General features: G+C 33.1%; 1 protein-coding gene across 1 annotated transcript in view; it reads right to left on the reverse strand.

Moving 5' to 3' along the window:
• The window catches only part of LOC131846256 (axin), a 90,156-nt gene that overhangs the window by 25,923 nt on the left and 45,669 nt on the right, over positions 1-18,564 (reverse strand). The window contains exon 2 of the mRNA XM_059195519.1: positions 17,292-17,337. The gene's annotated coding sequence lies outside the window, so the exon portion shown is untranslated. The remainder of the gene's footprint in view (positions 1-17,291; positions 17,338-18,564) is intronic.

Raw genomic sequence — 18,564 nt, forward strand, 5'->3', positions numbered from 1 at the left:
TTAATTTTACATATAATCAACAATTTTAATATAATCGTCGTCACGATATATATCCGAATTTCATTTCGATAATTGCCTTAAATTCAATGATTACTAAAAGGAAACTTTGTATAAGTTGCATCACTAATTCCAACTAATAGCTACTTCGTACATAAATCGAATACCGACAAACATCAAAGTTAATATTGACTACATACCTACTATGACATTTATTCTGTCAAGTCGCTCTCCTCATTTGAGAACTTGGGAACTCGTTTCGTACGTATCAACACAACAACTCAATAACGTAACCACTAGTAACAGAAGATCAAAATGATAAGGGTACGGGTATTAGCGTTTAGTCATCAAAGGGGGACCACTTTGATCGGCCGCTTCCTGAGAAATTCCTTTGGCACTACATAACATACTAATCAATCGTGGGGTACATCCAATCGGAAAAGGCATTAAAGGCAATAGTTCCAGCTTGCGGTAAACTGTTTGCGAGATGGGGCGAGCGGGGGTGGTGAGGGGGCGACGTGGGGGGATGTTCTCGGTGTACATCAAAGGCGAGCCGAGACAAAGCTAGGAGAGCCTTTTAACTTTATTTAGCGGAGTGGTAAGTTTAGCCGGTCGCGAATCGCGCAGGTTAAAGAGTAACACACTCACTTTGAGTTGGGCCGCCCGCGCCGCACCCCGCGCCTGCCACGTGGGGGCGCAGGGTTGGCACGTGGCCGCACCTCGCGGGACTATGACGTAATCAATTAATCAACACGTGTTAATGTCAAAACCTCAGCTCGATTGAGTGCTTATTCAGGTACGCATATGCCATGCGTACATTTGTATTGCCGATTGACAATACTTGCATTCCATTTTGTAATGGTTCTAAATTACAAAAATATATTAAATTAAATCATACAATATGTACTAACTATGTAGTATTGTTGAAAATTCTTAAATTAAACTGTAGTCTTTGCGCTAATCTCAGGAATTATTTGTTCGAATTGGTAAATTCTTTATTATTGAATAGCACAATTATCCAGAGAAAGTATAAAGTTTATAACATCACCCTACAATCAATAAAAACTATGTATCAATGAAAAAATATTGTAAAAATTAAGAAGAAAGTGGCATAGACGAAGTTGCGCGAGTTAACTAGTTATGTCATAAAAAGACGAATATTTTAATGAAATATGAAGTAATAAAAAATAAATTTATCAATAGTACCTCACAAAATAAGGTAAACACATAATTATGTAGGTGTATCACATTATAATATTAAAAACACAGATGAAAGAACTTCAAAATCAAATAGAAATTACTTTGGTTGCTCGACTTTCAAAACGTGGAGGAATACAAAGTCATTAATTAAGCTTGTCCTAGGTCACGGCTGTACCTACCGCGATCTACAGAGTCAGAGTGGGGGCATCAAACAGGCCGATAATACCGCCCGCGCCGCCGCGCGCCCCCGGCCGCACGCCGGGCCTTTGTCGGCGCCCTTTGACTGAGGATACGCCGCCACCTAGCTTTGGACAATAATTCGCGACTATCAATGCATCGGGTTAGGTCATAAGTGCATACGTGATAATAGCAATACACACACATGTCAGTAAACAATGTACGTGGTTGTTTTAAAAAATTTATACATCGTGATTGTGCCACGTGATCTGTCTGAATACTACTAGTCTAGTCCTGACAGTATTGATCGACAAAAGATACTTAACTAGAATGTATTGCACATACATTATAATTTGATTCAACTGACTTTTTTTATTTAATTTGAGTTGAAACGCCACAGGTTTCATTTATTTATTTTTATGGATCACCAACATAAGATAAAACAATACAATATGTTATGTTTCAATAGATATGTATTGAAACATGTAGGTCTTGAAATTAATTGTTATTACATTTACAGGTAACCAGAGCATGCTTTGTGATACCTAATTCCTCTATTTTCTGATCTCTAGCGTTTATTGATATTTATGGTTTTATGCAGATTGAATTTTACACCCGCATCCTGTGTATATGTACCAACGGTGTTAATAATCGTTTATTTATTTGTTTGTTAAGTAGTGCATCCTTATCATATAATATTTTTCTTATATTCCAATCTGTGGGTGCTCGGCGTTAAATTTACTTAAGACATATTAGATTCTGTCTATTCCGTAAATGACAGACATATATCTTCTAGTAGTTTTAGTAGTAGAATAAATGACTTTACTTATGTTTATTGCGTTGGTCCAACAACATAAGAATAATATTATGAACATCACTCCTTTCATGTAGTAACAAATATTCATCATAATAAATCAGTCAATTCATTTCGAATATTTCGGGTGAGCTTTGTGAGTGAAATAAATATTTCGATGTAGCAAAACATCAAAGAGGGATAAATAATATTATATGCAGGAGACAGTAATAAATACCTAAACATTATCAATTTGAATTAGTTTATAGATCAAGGTTTATCATCATAGATAATTTATATAGAGGTTTTCAGTCACTTTCATCGGGAGTATGAAATATTTAACGAATGTTCCTTCTCTATCTAGTGGTTAATATCATATAATAGTAACGATTGAAGGCGCAAAGATAACCTTTGCAACCTTTGCAGCCTTTCTTTATTTGACTTTCCAAAAATTTTAAATGGATCATGTATAATTTTGGGAAATTGTAAATTATATTGTACAATCAAAGCTTTCAGATGACTGAAGAATGTCGCGTCTATAGATTAAGGGAACAAATCGATGAATACTGGAAACCATCCCGTCTATACAATAAAGTGAACATGACGACGAAGCACTGCCTATGTCTACTAATGTCTCTAAACTGAGAACCAACTGTCTATGTCTACATACGGGTATATTAATTGTTTCTGTTGCTAACGGAGGCAATTAAAATATATAATAACGAATCACTTAATGAATCTGTCCATTAAATGCGAGACGCGTACGAATCAAGTCCCCACACCGCCTACGTTGATTACCATAAGCTGGCACAAAGGGCCGCGAGCGCCCTTTGACGAATTAGCCCACTAACATTACCTATGTTCACCTACCTCATACCTCCCCAATGTACATAAAAGGCAACCTCTTTGTTTCTCTTCGCTAATGTTTTGTTCATAATTGCTCGTCTTCACGCTTTGCCGACACGAATCAAGCAAAAGTAGCATTTCCATTTGAAACAAACAGATAAAATTGTGCAAGATAGATACTGTTTGAAATGGAACGCTGACAGAACTTATGAATAACTGTATTTCATCCGCAACTTTGTTTACATCACACTCAGTCCAATATAAAATAATAATAAAGGAACGATTTCATTGATAAACAAATAACATGCACAACTATCGATTTCGTTAAGGTTTTATTATACGTGAAAATACCACTTTACTTGTTGACCGGAGTATTTGTAACGTCCATACATGATAAAGCTTGTTCACTTTATTTCCTTTTATTTCTCGTACCTATAGTAGGGGCCGTAAATTGATTTTACAATGATCAAAAGAACTCCCAGTCAAGGGACGTAATTTATTTGACCATCGCCCGCCGACAGACTGACTGCATTCAATGTTCCGTGCTACACCTGAACGAATATTTGACGCAATTCGTCAGCAAGTAATATAAAATGAGTGATTTAATTAAAATAAATAAAGTATGCTGGTGGTCATTCTATTCACACAAACTTTTAAATATAGAAATGAACCTGATAATGTAATATATGATAAATAATATAATAAAATTAATGTATTGTATATTGACTGTATGTGTGATATTAATCAAATAATGGATAGAAAATGGTAGATAATGAATAATAATGAAGGTACAAACAGTAACAGTGCAAAATAAAAAACATTACAATTCCAAAAACTACATTCAAAAGTGGTACAAAAGTAACTATATACAAAAGAGTAAGCAACATATCTATTACATGTACAAGCGAAGCTGTAACAATTGGTGTTATGAGATAATCTCAACACAAAATCTCAGCTTAGATATTGGTTGATTACCTAATAATGGCGTACAACAAGTATCTTTATTATAGGCTGGTAACTATGCAAACGAAGTCATGTCAAGGTGTAACATAATTTGCGAGCTACGCGAACTTAATAAGATGACTGTTTTGCGTACTCCGCCTTGCATATAAAGGTAATTTGCTTTGGTGAATTACGACTAATTGTGTTAATAGAATATTGAATATATTATTCATTGTTAGTTGCAAATTATATATAAAGGGGGGTACGCAAAATATCATCCTAATCCTCCCAAAGAATAGCGGTCCACCACCGAGCCTTTTTCCATAAAATTTTTGCCACGTACAACGCACATCGTGGAATCACCTTCCAGGGATGGTATTTCCAAAGCGATATGATATTTAAATCTTAAGAAAAGATCTAATTCTTTCTTAAAAGACTGGCAAAGCCCTTGCAATTGCCCTAGTGTTGCTAGTGCTCATGGGTGGCGGTAAACAATTACCCTTCGGTGAGGCACAAGCACTATGATATAAAAAATTAAATAATAGCAATAATAATAATGTGATATATTATAAAGGTGTCCATATATTACCAATATTTTTTTTTAATTTGCTTTATATGCGAGGTTGTGCTACAGCTAAATCCTTCCCGCAAAGTTTTCGGTCAGTGATGTCTCCTCCCGCCTTCTTTTTTAATTAATTGCTTTACATGCGATACTATCACGCAAAATTATACAGAACTTAAACATGTACATTTTCAATGCTATGTAAATGAGAGAGGTGGATAGATAGAGGTAGACCTTACACATTGGAGTATTGAATCTTCCAGATATTCTTTAATACTGTACTCATTGTATTACCTTTATCCCATTACTTGGGGTCAATATGTTATTATCTTGTCATTTGTCATTAATACTTAAGTTTACGAAATTACTAAATATATTTTCTTCTTTTACATATGAATTTGTAATATATTGAATCAGACATGTACGCCCCGGAGCTATGTAACACTAGGTTGAACGTAAAATTTTGCAGGTTATTTTTATAACGTGATTGTTGTTTTTATATTGTATTTATGTATTTATATTTAATGGCAATAGCGAATGGTAACCTTCCCTATATACTATATTAATAACACCTCGAACAAATAAAATACATAAAATGCATTTCTGAGCACTAAAGTATTATATCCTACTCTATAGTTTCCCTGTTATATCTCATCATTGAAATCTCGGCTTCCAAAGCAAGTTGCTAATACAAAACAAAACAATGTGAACAGAAATGGAAGAGACAGACATAACTAAGCAGACTTTGTACAGTCTACCTCTGGTAAACGTGATATCTATATAAGTATCTGAGGCAACACCGTTTAATTGCTGACGGAAAACCGAATGAGCTGTAGAACACTTTACAACGCACACGAGAGAGTTAATACAGAATTTACTGAGAATATAATTCCCTTACACCGTAGGGAGGAATGTGCAATAAATTTGAAAATCCATATATCTGCTGTCGCCGGCTCAGTCGACCGCACCGGGACGAGACGTCATACCGAATCGCAGGAATCTGCGGTACTCGACCAAGCGTAATTTTTGCCTGGACATATTGAAGTGTACTTTGAAATAGCATATAATACATTCCACGCATATAGCTGAGAATGGCATGGTGGCATTTCACGGTAAAACAGTAATAAAAATTGAAATACAACTTATTCAGACAGTCGATACTAATATTGTAACAAGAAAAGTTTGACCAACTGGACCGATTTGAAAGATCCAATTACCATTAGAATTACTACGTTACTTTGATAAACATAGGCAAAAAATACCTCCAAAAACGCTACGAGAGCTTACATAATAACCCAACGAGTGAAAAAAATATAAAAAAAAATCCTTATATCGTGTACTCGGAAATTATTGACGATAGAGCAAAATGACGTACCTACTATGGTTTTATAGAGAATATCAATATCGAAGGGTGTACGAGTATATTGGTGTGTTAAAATTTATAAGTTACGAAAATCAAATAAAATTAATATAAGTCAAATTTACTCTCAGTCAAAATATAATTTAAACTGAGTAAAATAAAAGTGAAAGATTTTGATTCGATTTGATTCTAGCAGTAAAAAGCCCAGTAATTGCACATGATATCAACAATCGAGAGGTTGATATGATGACTATGAAATAACTTATGATATTGCAAGATAAACATAATGAAACAATACTTATCTACCACTAAAATCTTTGCACTATAAGCAGCTATGAAAATTTCGTATAATAGAATTACTAAAAAGTATATAAAATAACCTAAACTACGTAATACAAAATCGAATAAAAGAATTACAGATCAAAGAATACAAATGCATTCGAGTGTTTCCAATAGCCCCTTACGAAGACCCAACAATTCGTACATTTACTTACACGAGGGAAATTGACCATCGCACGTGCGTGACATGTTATAATTCCGCATGAATTCTACTTGGACGTACGTAGAGTCGCATTTATTACAAAGGCGTAGGGTTGGAAAAAGAACGGCAAATATAATGGTGGCAATGAAAGATCACGTGGTAAGCAGGTAGTCCCCAAATTGGATAGAAGCTGCCCGTGCGAAAAGACTTACGACGGTTAAACTCTTCTAAGGGATACTTTTGAAAATATCGACTATGGTTATATTTTCTTCAGGTATTCTAGATTAAAACGTAGGTATCTAACATACCTGATGAGTGAGAGGTTTGTGAGTGTTTTAAGAGAAAATATACAGATAATTAAAAGATAAGATTAATACGATAGCCATATATAATAGTTTATAATACAAAAGAATTAAAAAATTACAATTATAAAATTTAAAACTTAATATTTAAAATATATTCAATATTATAAGTACCATATAAGCATTGTCAATTAATAGAATCTATGACCCAGAACGGATTATAATTAAAAAAAAATGTCTACATGCTATGAAATCTGGAAATTTTGCTATCACTATTTGAAATGACTTACTACAACTTTAGATTCAACTAACTGTACCCGCGACTTCGTCCGTGTGGAATTTAACAAAACAGACAGTCAGACAGTCAAAACATGTAAAAAAAATTATTTTGGTGTATGTACGGTACATATATTTATATTCATATGCATGTAGTAAAAACGGTTATTTCAATATTACAAACAGACACTCCAATGTTATTTATATGTATAGATGTTGATTGATAAGATTGAGAATGGTAATATGTCAACATTTTTATTATTGCTGTATCATTATTCGTAATCCACAAATAAATATGAATCTGAAATTTAACATAAACATTCATATAATTAGCAGTATCTAAAATATCGTGTAATGTCTTTCACATAATTCTTAACGAGCTTTTGCTTCCAATTAGTATCGTAACATATCTGCTTATCTTATTTTTGTACTCTTACATATTATATTTATTAAAAACAACAATACATTCCCTAAACAGCCTTGTAATTAGAAACAGGACATATAAAAGCGGCCTCCTGATGTATTTTCTCATTGTTTGTATGGTTGATTAACCGCCTAAACGACGACCCAGGTGTACGTAGGTGAGCGTTCCCGCAATCAACCACAGAACAGGGTCCCGTAGCCCCAGGTCCCCTGAATAATGGAAGAGACCGCCTTAATCTTGGGGAACAATAGTGCCGTCTGCACGCGACGTTTTGCATACAATGACCTGGAACGAATGAAGCGAGGAAAAACGTTCTGAACGGTTTTTCTGGAGACATTTCGATTAGGCTCAATTTCACGTTTCATTGCTGCGAGATTGATATATTTAAATGGCATTTATGTCTATGTAATCGAATGGTTTTGTTTAAACGAAAAAGAAGATGTAAATAGAGGATTCTCGTTGTGTTAAAAAAAGGGTTTATATAAAGAAAATTAAAAATAATGTACCCGATTGATTTCAATCTTATTATTGTATTGTTTGTAAGTATTTATTTCTAATTGTAGACTTTAGCTACGACGCAGCATTTTGTTTTTTAATACTCATTAATCATAATTTCTGTACATATTTACTTATCATCTCATCTATTCATTTTCTGGTTGGTCTCCGTTTTAACAAGCTCGATTTCTGATCACTTTCAGTTGTTTATTATCAGTACAATTAATAACGGTACACTCATGGCACTGTTCTTCCATTATCTATGATCTATCCCAAAGACAAATTGCATTAAATTATATCAAGTGTTAAATGCTTTTCTACGGTATCAATGACAAGAGTCAAATTACAAAAGTGTGCTTTCTAAATTTGCTCAAAATACACGACATCCATCATCCAATTTGCCTTCATCGATGCTATATGATGTAGTCAATCAAACAAACTATTATAGAATGAGAATTGCTAAACGTCAACGTGATATTCATTCCTTTTGACAAATATTCGATAGTGGATAGGCCACAAGCCTTCAACTGTCGAAACATGTTGTACAGTTTTTGTCCCGAAATTGACAACTTCGATGGAACGAGCCACTACTCTCTCTGATATGCGGTCAATGCATACGTCACAAAGCGGTTAGATGTCACAGATTGAAAAATGCAGCTTTTCTATGCAAATAACATACCGTGCGTTACTATCCTCACAAAGACTACACCAATTTCCGGCGATGTGATACCACAATTTAAAAATCAAATAAAGAGTCAATTGTTTTTTCTTAAATTTAAAATATAGCCCAGATAAACTGGCGAAACAGCAATGATTTAATTATGATACTTTTTTATTACATGGCAATGTAGTTTTCTAGGCGAATGGAAATTTTTAAATTAATATTTGTCAATGATTTTTTCATAATATTAATTTAATACTAATATAATTTAAAGACTCTTAAACATTTATTTGAACACTCTGTTGAGTTGAAAAGTGTGTTTGGACGGACGTTTCCGCTGATAAATTCTCAAAAGTATTCCACTGATATTTCTTTTAAGTTCAAACAATACACCGTTTGGCGTTAGCATATCTATCATACCCGGTTATTAATGGCTCTATTTTTATTTGTACTACAAGAGTAACATACTGTATACTTAAAAATAACACAGTGTCAATTTAAGTTGTACTTCTTTACATAGTATAATATGAAGTAGCTTCATATGTCTGTTCGCTTAGAACTTTTGAACTACGCAACAAATTTTAATGCAAATTTTAGCAATAGACAGTGATTCAGGAGAATATGTATAATACATGTACGCCCGAGTGAAGGCTGGGCGGGTAGCTAGCTAATGATAAAATAAATTTAGTTAACAGAGCTTCTTTAGATAGATTTTTTTATATAACTGTATTGGCAAACAAGGTGAAGTCCACGTGAAGGTAGATGTAACCATCGCCTACCGCACTACGAAGATAACATTATCATATGACACCAGTGACACCACCCACGTGTCTTAGTCAGATGACTAAGATGACATGCCTCTTATCCTGTAATTTCATTGTCAAATGTGCACCCTATAACACCATCCTATAACAGAAACAAAGCTTACAAAGCAAGCTGATCCGCGCCTGAAATAGGTGAGACTAAGGTACCAAACAGTCTACTTTTTACGATCCAGTTTTTTCTGCTGTTTACCCTTTAATAATGACAAAATTATAAACAAAACGTAATAAATGTATAGATAATAAATACAACTATTACGACTCCAGTATAAAACTAAGAACAAAGACAAAAAGAAACCTATGGAATTAATAACTGTAAACCAGAATGTACAGGGCATTCGTGGTAGCGTAGCGACTAATTGTGTAACGATTTCTGTGAAAATTAAATATTGACATTTCGTGTTTGACTCAACATTGGCTCAAAGAAACTAAATGATGTACAGTCTAAACAGTTACATATTGCCGGTTGTTTCAACAGAAAGTCAACTAAACGAGGTGGACCAATGATCATTGTAAAGGAAGATTAAAGGAATATCCGGGCGTTTTGACGTTTTCTGAGAGTTGTGTGCTATTTCTTGCGCAGTTGCAATATTACGTGTAACAACATCATTTAATACGCAAGCTTGACTATCAATAGTCTTGTTTGCAGTGAACTTCTTAGTAGATGGACGGATAGCCCTAAGGAAGATTTGAACATAGCGACCGACTTTGCCACAAAAGTGCTTAGATAATATAAATATATTTAGGTTGCCATAGACACAAAAGAGAAGTGGATTGATGCCCTTATCCCTAAGAAATATGAAGGCCTCGGTGGCCTAGCAGTATGCTAAACCGGTACACCACTTTAAATCCGATTGTAGCCGGTTCAAGTCCTCGCACGGTGCAAATATTTGCATCCATGAGTATGATTATTTGTATTCGTCAGGCTGTTTCGTATATATATTATGTATATATTAAAAAATATATTTATATCAGTTGTCTAATATTCTTAACAAATACTCAGCTTAGATGGCCCTGTGTGAATTATCCTGAGTTATTATTATTAATTTCAAGATAAATAACAAAAATATAATGCGTACTGAAATGTATACATTGCTGATGCGTGACATTCATGCGGTTTCTAATAATTCAAAACTAGCTGAGCCCGCAGTTTTACCCACGTGAAATTCATAGTCTATGTGTTATTCTGGTATATAAGCTATATCATACTTTAAAGTATATCAAGTTTACTATCTATAATAAAGTTTCATTACAATCCAATCAGTAATTTTTGCATGAAGGAGTAACCAAACATTTATCCACACTAACAAACTTTTGCGTTTTTAAAATTAATAAAATTCATGTTATTAGAAAATCAATAATCAGAAAACGAATGAACAATTACTCTTAAAATAACGATGGCTTGTTAATAACCATAACAACGTAATTTATGAATCAAAATTAATGATTACGTGGAAATATTTAAATTTAAGATGGATAAAGATACTCAAAATATCTTGTCAACGTCAAGTGAAATGAAAACAGTGGTTAACTAAGCCAATAACTTGCGGTTTCGTTTTATTCAATAATTTATCTCGTTCCGACGAATTGCAATGCACCAATGAAAGAGGGGGATGGATGTCAATAATAGATTTCTTATTTTGATTGTCTCCGACGCCTCTCAACAGCTCTTGGTGGCGTGGACGATTGGATTTATGAATAAAAGATTTGGCAATTTGTGTAATACAGTGTAATAATTTTATGCCGTTTTCAATTATCTCGCAGTTCAATTGATTTTTTTATATACACATTTATAAGGGCCACTTTACCATGTTCTGTATTTAACTTTATTGTGTAATGTTATGTTTTTAAGTCAAAATATTTCTTTTATGCAAAGGAAGGCTGTACAAAAGTTTATAGACACTAAAATGTAACTTGAATACAGTGTATCCATATATTGAGGCATTTTTTGTCATTTTCAAACCAAGATGCAATAATAAGGGTGTTATGATTTTGACTGTCTGAGGTACCGTAAGACCTCAATAAATAAACTGACCTTGTAACAGTTTTTTTATTTGAAAGCCGAAGCTGATCGAAATGATTCTGAATTAAAAGCTATTAGGTTTGTTTCTTTAAAATATTTAATATAATTTCTAAATATTGTATTAATTAATAATGATGTATATATACGAAAAACCGATCAAAGTGATATTACTTAAAATAATCTAGAAACTTAAAGATTCTCACGAAGGATCGTAATACTGATAATAACAGCAAAATATATTTATAATGTAGTATTAACAGATAACAAATAGCAGTTAATACTACACGACCATGATTTTAATTTAGAATGTTTTATATGAATCCATTTCTAAACCTCAAGTATAAATCACCGTATCATCTTCACATAAATATATTTATTATCTGTGTCAAACAAAAGAAAATGAATACTTACAAATAGTGTCTAGGTCTAACAATGTCGGGGGAAGCTGCATTTGACGCACGTCTGCCGCACGTGGAAGGGTTGGAATGGAAATACATTGTCAACAGGGCATAAAATGATTTAAATTGAGCGTGTACCCATCATTCTATAGGTATAGTTGACGGCCGCAGTGGTTTAGCGGTTTAGCACACAGATTTACTTTCGATTCCTCGTACGAGGGAAACCTTTATTTTCATGAGTATAAATAGCTTGTACTAATTTGGGTGTTTCTATTTATATTATGTATGTAGTAGTACATTTTGTTATTATTTATATATGTATATATATATGTATGTTAGTCTGTAAGGTGGTCTAGTGGTTTAGCACACCGCTTTACTATCCGATGGTCGTGGGTTCGATTCCTCGCACGGTACAAACATTTGTATTCATGAGTACGATTGTTTGTATCGGTCTGAGTGTTTTCTATGTATAATATGTATTTATTTACAAAAAAAATGTATCCATGTATTTATATCAGTTGTCTAGTACCCATAACACAAGCTCTGCTTAGGTGGGGACTAGATGGCGTTGTGTGAATTGTCCTGAGATATTATTATTATTATATTAATATGGGCCATATGGCCTAAATTAAATATATCAATTTACAAAAAAAATCTAAATATTCATATCAGTTGTCTAGTATCCATACTTATAGCTCTGCTTAGCTTGGGACTAGATGGCGCTGTGTGACTTGTCCAGAATTATTACTATTACTACATATATTATTACTTCTGTAAAGATTTGGTAGCAAAATTTTGTTTTTAAATGTGTGTATAAATTAATATGAACAACATACATATTTGGTTGATTTGTGAAATATGAATGTCATAAATATATTAAACGTAGCAGTTAACGAAAAATTCTGATTATTAAATAGTGATAATACTATAAGAGCTGAATCTGTCGTCGAGTGGCATTGTATGGATGCTGCCGCTACCTGCTGCGTCTCGCTAACACGTGACGTAGTCTGGGATGCTGGCATCCGTCTGGACATGACATTTATCCGATTCAGTATTCATGAACAGAATTCTTGCGAAAATTATTTCCGAGAACAAGGTGATACTTGTTACAAAATATTTCTCTTTCATATTTATAATTCTTACTGATAATATAAGTAAAAAAAAAGGAATTTATTTATTGGTTATTTGCGTGTGTATGTATTTTGAGGTAGTATATATTTTTTTATATTGGATGATAATGGAATGGTACACTCGCCTGCTCTAACGGTATACGCTGGCGGAAGCACCAGTGGAGGATGAAGTCAGGTCAGTTAGGACATCGTGGCAAATTCATCAGGATTTTTCCAGGGGGAACAGCATGGAGGTAAACTTGAAATGACACATTGCTACCAATGTATAACAATACAATGTTACTAATCCCCTTACTCCTATAGATGTATATTAATATACTATCTCTATTTCTATAGTGCGCCACCTACGTTTTCTTTACTCAAAGCTTCGACGTCCCAGGTTGTCTGTAAGAGATAAGACCGCCTTGTGTTTAGTATTCTGTAAATATTTTTCTGTAGTTATAGTATTATTACAATAATAAACCAATTTCCATCTATTTACCATCAACTTCTAATTTTTATATTGTAATCATAACGATATTAATTTTTGCGGGAAAACAGCGTTTGCAGCATCAGCTAGTATACATATATACCTAATGAGAAATTAAATGAAGACAAACAAATAAAAAAACTGTATATATGCTATGACACGATTGTCCCAGAGATTAAATCAGGGCGTATATAGACTGGTAGAGTACTCGTCGAAGATGATAGCCTGCACTAACGAATGTAAGCTCATGCATGCGGGTGCAGCATTCCATAAACATTCATTTAAAAAAGTAGAGTAGTACCATCAAATAATCCTATATCCATCTCAGGTAAGCGCTTAAGTTCAAGATGTAGTGGGACAAATCTCATTTCATTCGAGATGTAAGCGTAGTCGCAACGAAAAGCAATCACAGTAATCATATTGCGGCGATATGTGGAAATACGAGAGTGCACATTTATTTTCTTATGAGCACAATCATGTACAGATCTACCTACGCCTCCGCAAGAATAGATCCACCTAAGTACCTACCACCTAACTACTTATATAGGTACCTCTTACCTATATAAGTAGTGTATAAAAATCTAAGTGAAGCGTAAACTTTTATCCCTATTTATGAAAATACTCAGACGCGTTGAGTCGAACTTGTGATTAACAATTAAAAATATAAAATAAAAGAGCAAACTACATACCAATTGAACGTATTGGTAGAGTAGTTACATTAATAATCTATAACATAAATCAATATCTGAATACAGTGGTAAAGTAAATTTTCATTATTAACATATGGTTATAGAATTTGGCACAGTCAAATTTTATATGGAAAAGGGGTGCAGAAACTAATAGTTTTTATATAATTGTTCTTTAAAAATACACTAAATGATTAAAAAAAACATTAACACTACGCAGTAATATAATGTTAAAAAATATCGTATTAGTGCTACCAGAGAGGTGCATGGATATACCAAAATCACATATTTCCATATTTCCAAATTTAAAGATGAATGAGTATTTCGGTTGATGGCTTAGATAGCATTACAGTAAAATTTTAGGGTACAGAGGCATGACATTTCGGGCCTCCGTAGTATATAGAGGTAGTAACATATCCGACAATGTAGATTAGTACTTTTTTTTATATTAAAAATTGAGTGCATTTGAGAATGGTTAGTACATAAAAAATAAGAAAAATGCTCGTGAATATCCGTAAAATATTAAACAGTTTCAGATAAAATCTAAGTAGATTCTGCTTGAAACCTGAGAAGGCTAAATCTTGCAATTTACTTATCACATTAGTAGCTAATTCCGCTTTTAAGTCTGAACACACAAAGCTCACAAAGGCCTATTATTATACTTTAATAAGATCACAGAAGAGTAGCACAGGGAAAAGAGTTCGTATCCAATTGCGAGTACAACGGCTTAATCTTTTTACTATTGTGTGGAGTCTAGCAAATAGGAAAGTAGTCAGAAATAAAGCAAGTAAGCAAAGTATAATATTAATATTATTTATTTTCTCTACACAGCATCGACACGTTTTACAGTATTTTAGTGCCATTGGGCATGTAAAGTCAATGGTGAAATACAAATTTGTGTAAAATAAAATGTACTTTCTTTTGCTTTGCATTCTATTGTGTAAAATATATTATTGTACTTGCTTGTATTTAAGTCCCTTGTTTTTCCGTGTCTCGCTTTTATAAATCATTATCAACAAATTATCAGGTTTTATTTCATACTAAGTGTACCTGGGATGCGTTGGAACTTGAAATGCTTAGTTAAACAATAAAACAGCCTTTATATGAAAGACTATTTGATTATTTAACTACAGATCATCCCCATCAGCAGCCCTACACGGGTTTAATCTCAATAACAATTTCAATCTAATCAAGACTAAATTGAACACATCGATAATAATATCAGTTACATCTTTTATTGGCAACAAAATAAGGAATTAATACTTTGCTAGTGTATTCAAGCGTATAATAAAGAGTGAAATGGCGCAAAGAATTCTATTCGATCAGGATTTCCTTGGTAAACCGGCCGGTCGCGTCTACTTTTTTCTTAATCAAGAAATCTATGTGATTTGAAGAGTGAATCGAGAAGGTAAACTATATGACTTTTTTAAATTAATTTATAATTAAATACTTTAAATGTCAAGGACTATAAATTAGTATTTTACTACATCATTCAAAATTATTATTCTCTGTAAAATAAGACACAAGTCGCAATCCTTGATTATTACATAAGGAATGCGAAATTATTGAACTTGGAACATAATTTTATAGTAACAGGAAATATATTGTAAATTTCTACGGTGCCATTAAGGAAGTATAAAGAAAATTGGAATATTTAAAAAGAAATGAGAGACCAAATTAAATGAAGAGCAATCTCAATCCGTATTACAAAATGCAGCTGTAGTAATTTATTGTCTTTGTGATATCAATTTGGCAATAAAAAAATGTAACAATTTGAAATATTCTCAAAAATTGTTACGAATTCGTCTACAAAATATATGGTAAAAGTCATCTCAAGTCATGAATCAAGGAACTTATACATAAAGCTACAAAGCGCTGCAGGCAACCGCTTTCATTCAGCGGCTGCAATATTTTTCAGTATTTAATCGTTACGCAGTATGTTAGCGGCGTCTGTTGGCGTACTCCTGGGCCTACTGTTGCGTTCTATACAACAGCACTCCGCTTTCACGTCTACCTGGGGCATTATGGCTCTAATGTCACTTAATTTGCCGTCTAGGGCCTCCTTACGTGAATGCAGCATGAGCAGGTTTAATATGAAAATTTGCTTTTTTTCTCTGATGCGAGATTTAACGTTAAACTGTTGCCTCTTTTGAGAGTAAACGCGTAGAAGTAATGGGATTATGAGATCGGTAGTTATGGTTTTCGTCGGGCAAAGTCGAAAAGGAAATTAAATTACGCAAAGTTACACAGATATTTTTGTTTTGGGAGTTAAGCAAAGCGTTTATTTAGGCTAAGCGTTTGCGGTGTACATAAGTATATCACGTCTTTATTTAGCATATAGCAATGAGATAATAATATAATTATACTATGCAATGTTTATGTTATGGATATATATCTGTCAAGTAATTTTCAATAATCATATTAAATTAATTATTGTAGTGTATCTGGAATTTTTATATTTAAAATAATATTGGAATAAAAATGTATGGAAGTAAGTATTAAATTTACAGATGAAAATACAGCAAAACGTAATAAACCAACCAGTACATTTGGCAATCGCTTAAATACCAGAGCCGATAACTTTTTAGAAAAATTATGTTGCAACTACAAAGGCTTAGCTGGCCTGGTCAATTCAGCAAGATTGTCAACCGATTTCAACACAATAACGATATTGTCGTTAACGACATAATCCTGCGAACAGCTTACACGGCAGGAACTACGAACACAGCTATCAGAATTGGACGTTGATTGGATTGTGTTATAATAAACGACAAATAAAAGTGGAGTGCAGAAAATGTGCCTTGTTTTCTATTCGAGTTCACTGGAAATGGACTACGCTCTATGTATACTATATATATGTTTTTGAAAAAGAAAATCTATGTATTTATAACAGTTGTCTAGTGTTAATTGTCCAGGGTTATTTAGGTATTTATATAATCTCAGTCACCTATAGACCTAAATACTGATAAACATATGACTAAGGTGAAACAATATTAACAAACTTTTAACAACATACTTAATATTCTTAGTACATCGAGATCTATTCATTATCCTTAGATAGTTCAAATTCTATTAAATAATACTATTTATATTCTAACTTTCTATTTAATTATTAAACACTTTCAACACACTGCACTTTTTATTGGTCTTTTTTTTATTAATTACTATTACGTACTATAAAACGCATTGAGGGCTGAAAGGCTTCTTGCAATAATCTTGCAAATTGGGCTAATATTATAATCACTCACCTTTAAATCTTAGCTGAATGGTGCCGTATATGAGGAGAATAACATCCTGAAACAAATGAAATAAGAATATTAACAAAGAAAGATCAGTAGTATAACGCGATATGTGCATAACTGCCATATACAGTACTTTGAAATCAAAATTAATTAAAAAAATAAATATCCTAGCATTTTTTTTTAATTCCTGGAGGTGTATCTGTCACGATGGGCTAACGGACCTGACCTCATGCCCATATTATCGTTCTCGACTGGTGTCCCGCCAGCGTAAATAGTCAGTGATGACAGCAGCACGATTCCGTTATCATCAATAAAAATGAAAAACACTTATGACATTTTGGAGAAAGTATATATTTTGTACAATAAAATCTACAGAATAAACATAACAATTTCAACAAACTAAACAGACACAAACACAACAGAGAGATTAATAGTACAATTGCAACAATCAGGTAATGTGCTGATAAGCTACGTTTATTTGCAGTGCCATTGAGACGGACCCTCGCGTTTGCCCTCACTACAGTCGCTACAAATGAAATGATATCTAGAAATATTCTGTATGTATTTGTCCTGCGATATGTATGAAATTTATCCTGCGATAGATGTGCCTTCAACTTCATTTATATTTATATTCTGAATAATAAATGAACTTAACGTTTTTATTTCTAAACGGATTAGACTGAAACAAACATTAAATTGATTGTTTATGTGACCTCTGTTATTATTCCTATGTATATAATATACAATACACAAATATGTAAATAATGAGTGTTACAATATAAAATATTCAGTTACATTTAATATTTTAAAGCAACCGTGGTCTAACGGTTCAGCACACCGTTTTACTTCCGATAGTTGCGGGTTCGATTCAATATACACTTTTGTCTTCATAAGTATGATTGTATTAGTCCAGGTGTTTTCTATGATATAATACGTATGGATTTACAAAAAAAATTATCTATATATTTATATTTCTATATAACTGTGGGGAAGTGCTAGTAGTTCCAACATTGAAATTATCCAACGGTCCCAGAACGCTATTTTGAAGAATGGTCTTAAGAAATTGAAGAATTTATCCACTGGTCTTAAGAAATCATGCTCAAACGTTACTTACTAGCAACCTAACAGTCCTGAAAATAACACATATACTGGAGTTGGTAAAAGACCATTCCAGTTCTTAATTCCTAAATTTAAAGGGCCTCATAAAATAAAAAGTCGTTGGACTACAGAGTCATCAGCCAACAAATCCGATATAGTAAACTTACTGATAACGAATATA

This window comes from Achroia grisella, unplaced genomic scaffold, assembly GCF_030625045.1.
Source record: "Achroia grisella isolate CSIRO2021 unplaced genomic scaffold, CSIRO_AGI_Agris_v1 utg509, whole genome shotgun sequence".
In the NCBI taxonomy this organism is placed as follows: domain Eukaryota; kingdom Metazoa; phylum Arthropoda; class Insecta; order Lepidoptera; family Pyralidae; genus Achroia; species Achroia grisella.